The 8502-nt window shown below is 38.5% G+C and overlaps 1 pseudogene; it reads left to right on the top strand.

Moving 5' to 3' along the window:
- The window catches only part of LOC107160482, an 8861-nt pseudogene extending 2074 nt beyond the window's left edge, over positions 1-6787 (top strand).
- Positions 6788-8502: the final 1715 nt, after the last annotated feature.

Below are 8502 nucleotides of genomic sequence, written 5' to 3'. Positions count from 1 at the left end.
ATTCATATGGAAAAATAAAAGACCCAGAATAGCAAAAACAATGCTAAGCAGGAAGTGTGAATCAGGCGGTATAGCGATACCAGACTTCAAACTATACTACAGAGCAATAGTAACAAAAACAGCATGGTACTGGTACCAAAACAGGCGGGTGGACCAATGGTACAGAATAGAGGACACAGAAACCAATCCACAAAACTACAACTATCTTATATTTGATAAAGGGGCTAAAAGCATGCAATGGAGGAAGGATAGCATCTTCAACAAATGGTGCTGGGAAAACTGGAAATCCATATGCAACAAAATGAAACTGAACCCCTTTCTCTCGCCATGTACAAAAGTTAATTCAAAATGGATCAAGGAGCTTGATATCAAATCAGAGACACGCCATCTGATAGAAGAAAAAGTTGGCTACGATCTACATACTGTGGGGTCGGGCTCCAAATTCCTCAATAGGACACCCATAGCACAAAAGTTAATAACTAGAATCAACAAATGGGACTTACTCAAACTAAAAAGTTTTTTTCTCAGCAAGAGAAACAATAAAAGAGGTAAATAGGGAGCCTACATCCTGGGAACAAATTTTTACTCCTCACACTTCAGATAGAGCCCTAATATCCAGAGTATACAAAGAACTCAAAAAATTAAACAATAAGAAAACAAATAACCCAATCAACAAATGGGCCAAGGAGGTGAACAGACACTTCTTAGAGGAGGACATACAATCAATCAACAAGTACATGAAAAAATGCTCACTATCTCTAGCAGTCAGAGAAATGCAAATTAAAACCACCCTAAGATACCATCTCACTCCAGTAAGAATGGCAGCCATTATGAAGTCAAACAACAACAAGTGCTGGCGAGGATGTGAGGAAAAGGGTACACTTGTACATTGCTGGTGGGACTGCAAATTGGTGTGGCCAATTTGGAAAGCAGTATGGAGATTCCTGGGAAAGCTGGGAATGGAACCACCATTTGACCCAGCTATTCCCCTTCTCACACTATTCCCCAAAGACCTTAAAAGAGCGTATTATAGGGATACAGCTACATCAATGTTCATAGCAGCACAATTCACAATAGCTAGACTGTGGAACCAACCTAGATGTCCTTCAATAGATGAATGGATAAAAATATGTGGCATTTATACACAATGGAGTATAACTCAGCACTAAAAAATGACAAAATCATGGCAATTACAGGGAAATGGTTGGCATTAGAGCAGATTATGCTAAGTGAAGCTAGCCAATCCCTAAAAATCAAATGCCAAATGTCTTCTTTGATATAAGGAGGGCAACTAAGAACAGAGCAGGGAGGAAGAGCATGAGAAGAAGATTACCATTAAACAGGGACAAGAGGTGGGAGGGAAAGGGAGAGAGAAGGGAAATTGCATGGAAATGGAAGGAGACCCTCATTGTTATACAAAATTACATATAAGAGAAAGTGAGGGGAAAAGGAAAAAAAAACAAGAGAGAGAAATGAATTAAAGTAGATGGGGTAGAGAGAGAAGATGGGAGGGGAGGGGGATAGCAGAGGATAGGAAGGGCAACAGAATACAACATACACTAGTACGGCAGTATGTAAAAACGTGGATGTGTAACAGATGTGATTCTGCAATCTGTATATGGGGTAAAAATGAGAGTTCATAATCCACTTGAATCAAATGTATAAAATATGTTATGTCAAGAGCTTTGTAATGTTTTGAGCAACTAATAATAAAAAAAAAAGAAAAAAGAAATGCCCTTGGGTGGGAAAGCGAAACTTTTCCCTTAAAATGGCGGCTGTCACTTAAGATGGCCATCCAGATGCTAAGCAAGGACCTTATATAAGGGAGGTCTCCAAAAGAGGAAAAAAAAAAAAAAAAAAGAAGGGAAGTAATTGGAGGATTCTTGACAAATAATCTATACATTCATGCCAAATGTCCAAATATTGGTATCACATAAAACTCTTTCACTAACCCACTGTGTATGAGGATTTCAGTATAAGTGGGTATAATAATTTGCTCTGTGGAACTTAGCAGCTCTCTCTTATTCACTTTAAGTATCTTTTGAATACAGTGACTATAGTTGCATGATTTTTTTTTTTTTTTTGCATAGGCTGAAAAAAACAACAAAAACCAAACTAAAACAGCAAACTTTCTTTTACAAAGACTAATCTAGTCATTACCATGGCTGGAGGTCAACTCTGCAAGATCTGCAACTAATCCTAAAACCTAGATATAGGATATTATCAGTGGCAAGTTGATTACATTGTCTCTTTCCATGATGGTGAGAAAAAACTTTGTCTTCAAAGTGTTGCTGAAAGCTCGGTCCTTGCCCTGATGCCAATCCAAGAACAAGAAAATGGTTTTGAGAAAAAAGGAAAAGAAAAAGAAGGTTTATTGCTTTGCTAGCAAAGGAGAAACACAGGGGACTCCTGTCCTAAAGGCTATCAACAGAAACCTATCCACCTATCAACAGAAACTGGGGACTTTTAATGTAGCTCAAAGGCTACATTCCACCTGTTCTCTGTCTGAAGTTGTAATTCACTTGTTAATTTGAGAGATAGTCATTTTTGAGATCTTCTGGTACTATTTCCAAAGTCTGGATTACTTCATTCCTATGGTGGGTGTGTACTCAGGGACAGATAACTCTGCCTAAAATGGGAAAGAAAGGTAATCCTGTTTCACTACAGACTAGGGAGGGGAAGAAATTAGGAGCAGGGAGAGAGGGTGAGAAAGAAACATGTCCACTTTAAAAATCAGTTGCAGTGGCAGAGCAGCAAGTGTTGTATTCAAAGCATAGAGTGGACTGTTACATTGACACTAGATGTATGTAGTGCTATTAGAAAATTATGTGTGAAAACATTCAATATGAACAAGAAGGTTGCTATTAACAAGGAAAGGCTGCACCAATGTACATATACCCTGTCATGAAGTGTTATACCAGATTCGTGGGACCCCAACAGACCTCCAGGAGCTGAATCTGATGCAATTGCACAAGAGTCTTTATTGAAAGCTCGAGCCTGGACTCACAACCATTTCTGACACAGCGGTCCCAAGGAGTGAGTTCAGTCCATTGTTCATTTGTTCAGATTTTATGGGTTTTGGGAGATACTATAAACATCACACAGCAAATCATTCCATACTACGGGAAAATCAAACAACAACTCTTAGCATTGATTAGTACATTCATTGGTGGGAACATGTTGGGTAAGGGTGATTGGTTAGTTCAAGAGGTGGATACATTTGAACTGATTAGTTTAAGATGTTAGGAGTATATGTGCTAAACTACATGGTTTCCTAACATGTTATTAATCATGGAGACTACTTGGGGGGTCATCTGGCATTCCAGGTATCTTCCCTGTCTCACGCTGATTGGTTATCACCGTCAGGCCTTAGGCCTCAAGTATTCTTTGGTCTTTCCAGGAACTAGCTTTGCTGAGTCAGGGACACCTGGCGCTGTAGATCTCTCCTGTTATTTACAGACAAACAATACAGCACATAGCTTCATGCCTAGGAATGTTCTGTAGGTTTTCCAAGAACAAGGGACACCCCCCCCCAACTTTGGACAGGCTTTGCTCTGAGGTAAGGCTGGTTTCTCAAAAATGGAGTCACATCAGTTTCTCAGAAGAATCCAAAGCAATATTAATCCACTTATTTCACAAATATTTATTGAGTACATACCACATGCCAGACATATTTTTCTTTGTTCAAAAGTGATTTCATTTCCAAAAGAAAATATATAAAATTTAAACAGATGGAGTGCAAATGCACTTTTTATTGCATCATGGTTTATTTTGAGAATGAATTGTAAATATTAACTTGTCACATGTGTGAGGCATTTTATTTTGTTTCTTTATTGATATTAAAAATCCTATATGTTCAATAACTGAAATAAGTTAAGATTCTGTTTTAAAAATATGGGGCATTTGGCAGAAATGTAAGACAACTTGTACAAAGAACAGAGGTGAAACTAGTATTTGCATATTGTGGCCCCTAAATCTACAACTTTCATTGAAAGAGGTTGTGAAGTCTTTTGAAAGACACTAGAAAGAAAAGCAGATGAGCAATAACACTAGAGGCTGGGTGTCTGATCCCATTACTGAAAAGCTTGGGCCTTGTCCCTGATTCAAGTTCCATAATGAGGATGCAGTTTTGAGAAAAAGAAGAAAAGTATTATTTTTCTACCAAAGGAGAAACTCAGTGGACTTTTGTGATTCTGCCCATCAGTGAAAACAGAGGACTTTTAAAGAAGCTATTCAAAGGCTACATTCCAGGTATGCCCTGATAGGAGGTCCCAGGTGCACCCTGATGGTGTGTTGAAATTCACTTGTTTATTTGGGAAATAGTCACTTACTAGTTTTTCTGGTGACATCTCCTTTCTGAAGAAAATAGATAACTCAATGTAATCTTGTTCCCTGCCCCCAGGTTAGGGAGGGGAAGAAGGAGAAGAGGAAAAGAAAAACATGTTCCTTTTAAAATCAGCATCAAGGGCTATATTCAAAAAGTAAAGTGGACCACTGTTAAAATCCCATTGCTGCCAACCAATAAACTTTACCATCCAAATTGATTTGTAAAGTTTTTTTTTGTTGTTGTTGTTCGGCTGCATATTTCTAGGAAATATAGTTTTAGTTTTCATCAGGTCTTAATCCCCATACTGTAAAATACCATGAACTGCCTAGGTCTTTGATCCACTTAGAGTGTATATAACTATTCTTTATGCAGTCAGTACCTTTATGACTGCATTCATTGACTGCATAGTAGATTCTAGAATGAGAATCCTAGAAATGAGTATACCTAGAACCACTCCTCATTTGCCTTTTTCTCTTTGACTTACCCCAGAAGAATAGTTTTAAACTGGGCAAACATCTTTTGTTGTGGAAGGCATTTGAGGCTATTAGCATTCTTTTTACATTCTATCTCCTTCCCTTGCCTAACCCTTACCTATCCTAAGCCTGGTAGTGGTACCCACAGATATTTATTAGCTTTGCTAGTTAAGTAGGTGTAGGAGTTTATTTTTTTTCTTTTAAATCATCAAAAGACATTGAATATATTTAATGATAAAGAACCTTGCAGGGGCTGGGGTTGTGGCTCAGTGGTAGAGCGCTCGCCTAGCATGCACGAGGCACTGGGTTCAATCCTCAGCACCACATAAATGTAAAATAAAGATATTGTGTCTATGTAAATCTTAAGAATAAATATTAAAAAAAAGAACCTCGCTCATACCATGCACACCTGAACACCTCTTGTGGAGATTGGTGACAAGAAGTCACCTCCTGCACTGGGCACTCTGGAGCATGGTATAGAAACTCCATAGCTTCTTGTGCAGATGAGCAGACTCACATCAGAGACTACATACAGACTATTGAAAGTGATGGTAAGGGGAGCTTTGAAAAAGTGACATTGGCATGACACACCCTTACAGGCAGAGAAGTTTCAATAATTGACAAAATTTGAATATAACAAGTCTACAAAATCTCTTCAGAGAAGTAAGAATATGAAGATTTTAAATCATCCAAGCATAGTGAAGTTGCTTGAAGTCATTAAAACTGAAAAAAATTCTACTTAATAATGGAGTATGCAAGTGGAGGTGATCTATTTGACTATATGGTTGCACATGGAAGAATGACTGAAAAAGAAGAAAAAGCTAAATTTAGGCAGATCGTGTCTGCAGTACAGTATGACCACCAAAAGCAGATAGTTCACAGAGACCTCAAGGCTGAAAATATGCTGAAAATATGTTGTTAGATGCAGATACAAACATTAAAATAGCAGATTTTTGTTTTAGCAATGAGTTTACTTTTGACAGTAAATCAGTCATGTTTTGTGGTAGTCCTCCATATGCAGCCCCAAAGATCTTCCAGAGCAAGAAGTATGATGGGCTGGTAGTTGACATGTGGAGTCTTAGCATTATCCTGTACACTCTAGTCAGTGGGTCACTTCCTTTTGGTGGACAGAATCTGAAGGACCTTAGTGAGAGAATGGTACAAGGGAAATACAGAACCCCATTCTGCTTTTCCACAGACTTGTGAAAACCTTCTCAAATGCTTCCTGGTGCTAAACCCAATTAAGCAAGGCACTCTACAACAAATCATGAAGGGCAGGTAGATCAACACAGGGCATAAATGTCAGGGTCTGCCCTGAACAGAAAGAAGCTTAGCATGCCCCCTTAGCCTTGAGTAAAGGGGATTTGAAACCAGCATCACACTACCTGCTATGCAGGTTGGCCTCACTTTGGCTCCCCAAGGGAGTGCAGCTCTGGGAATGGGTGTCATCCAATGAGACTGGGCTACACCCTCGAGGTTGCTGTAACACAATTCAATTGCCTTATTTGGGTGGAATTTTCTATAGAATGCCCTCCCCTGCTAAATAAAAGCAGGGGTTCTGGGTGTGCTCTCTCTGTCTGGCCTCTTGCATCTTGCTTCCCTTGTTCCCCTTGCCCTCCAGCATGGGAGCTAAGGTCTCAGAGCCATCCTTGAACTCCCAAGAGTTATCTGTGTTTGTGTGGTCCTTTCATTGCCAGCCCAAATTCATGCAGAGTAACCCTGACTCCATTGCCTATGTGGGACGTGGGCAGTACATGAGGAAGATGAACTTAAACCCTTTGTTGAGCCAGAGATAGACATCTCCATTTCTAGCAGAAACGTTTCACTTGCCAAGGCTCAGTCAAGCAGTGACCTCAGCAACAGCATCTGCTAGTCTCCTTAAAACAAAGTGTAGAGAAGTGTTTCTTCAAGCCAGAAGCAGAGATGGTACAGTGATCATGCTGGACCAGCTATTCCTTCAGTTGTGGCATATCTGAAGAGGAGTTAGACTGTAACAGGGTTTCACTTGATGCTTTGACTATATCCCTATGGTTTTGAAACATACATGTGTTTTTCTTTTTCCCAACCTCCTTCTCCCTGATCTTCTTTTCCCTAACCTCCTTCCTGATCTTCTCTCCTCTGATATTCTTTTCCCTAATCTTTTTCCTGATCATCTTTTCCTTAACTACTCCATGTTCTTCTTTTCCCCTGATATTCTCCTTCATGATCTTGTTATAGTCTGAATTTAATCAATACAGGTTATAAGTTATAAATTAGAAGTTATAAGTTAATAAAATAATAATTAGTAAAAATAATAGGAGTATAAGATAAGTGTTATAAAATTAGTAATGTTAAGATACTCCAGTCTGCCCTAGTTATAAGTTAAAAGAAATAACAATAAGATAATCACTAAAGGACATAAAGATTTATGTTGCCAGTAATAAGATATAGAAAATGTAAGGTGATAAGTGTAAGTTCATAAGTCTAATATAGTTACAAGTAGTTATAGATAAATATAGAAGTAAATATAGGTTGCTAAAACAGTAGTCAGATATAAGAAATAACTATAGACAAGCATAAGTTAGTACAGCCATAGTGACTCCATTTTCTTGGTTCCTGTGAAAATTCTATTACATATAAAATATTCTTGTGAAAGATCCATGGGAATGAGGATGTAAATCCATACAAATGAGGATGTAGACCCCCATCAATGGGGATGTGGTTTTCTGTTCTTGCTCTGCTAACTACATTTTTAGCCCCTGATTCTGCTTGCTTACTTGAATTTTTCAAGATCTTACAAAATTCCAAATGGAAGTCTATAAAGTGTGACGTGGTTCTCTATTATTCTCCTTAAATACTCTGACCACAAACAACTGGCTGCTTTTTCTCTCAGAGAGCTATTCTCTGTCTAAAGCAGTCCCTGGCCAGGTATAATTGACAAATGGATCAAATATCAGAAACAGTCCCTGGCCAGGTATAATTGACAAATAGATCAAATAAAATTCCTTGATTTGTTTCCAGTTTGGACTTGGAAGTGTTTTCTGAACGGTCACCTCATAATAATCTCTCCTCCCTAATCTCATTTTCTCTGAATCACCTCTTTAAAAATTCCTTGTTCCTGCTGATGGGCAGAATCACAGCCTTTGGGATAGGAGTCCCCTGTGTTTCTTCTTTGTTAGCAAAGCAATAAACCTTTTCCCTTTTTTCTCAAAACGGTGTCTTTGTTATTGTATTGGAATTGGGAACAAGGACCGAGATTTTTCCCATTTTCTGCCTCTGATTATCGGCAGACACAACATCTTTGTTGGTATGTGGTGCTGAGGATCGAACCTGGGCCGCACGCATGCCAGAGGAGCACGCTACCACTTGAGCCACATCCCCCACCCCTACTTCCAATCTTTTCTTCCTTCTCTACTGATCTCCCATAAATTTTCACAAGAACTCTCCCTAACCTTTTCCCCCCTTTCCCTTCTCTAGTTTCCACATATGAGAGAAAACATGTGACCTTTGACCTTACGAATTTGGCTTATCTGGCTTATCTGGCTTACCATAATGATCTCAAGTTCCATGCATTTACCTGCAAATGAAATAATTTCATTTTTCTTTATGGATGAATAAAACTCTCTCTCTCTCTCTCTCTCTCTCTCTCTCTCTCACACACACACACACATATATATATATATATATATATATATATATATATTTTTTTTTTTTTTTTTTTTT

This window comes from Marmota marmota, unplaced genomic scaffold (assembly GCF_001458135.2).
Source record: "Marmota marmota marmota unplaced genomic scaffold, marMar, whole genome shotgun sequence".
NCBI classification, from domain to species: domain Eukaryota; kingdom Metazoa; phylum Chordata; class Mammalia; order Rodentia; family Sciuridae; genus Marmota; species Marmota marmota.
This window is presented reverse-complemented; position numbering and strand designations above follow the sequence as displayed.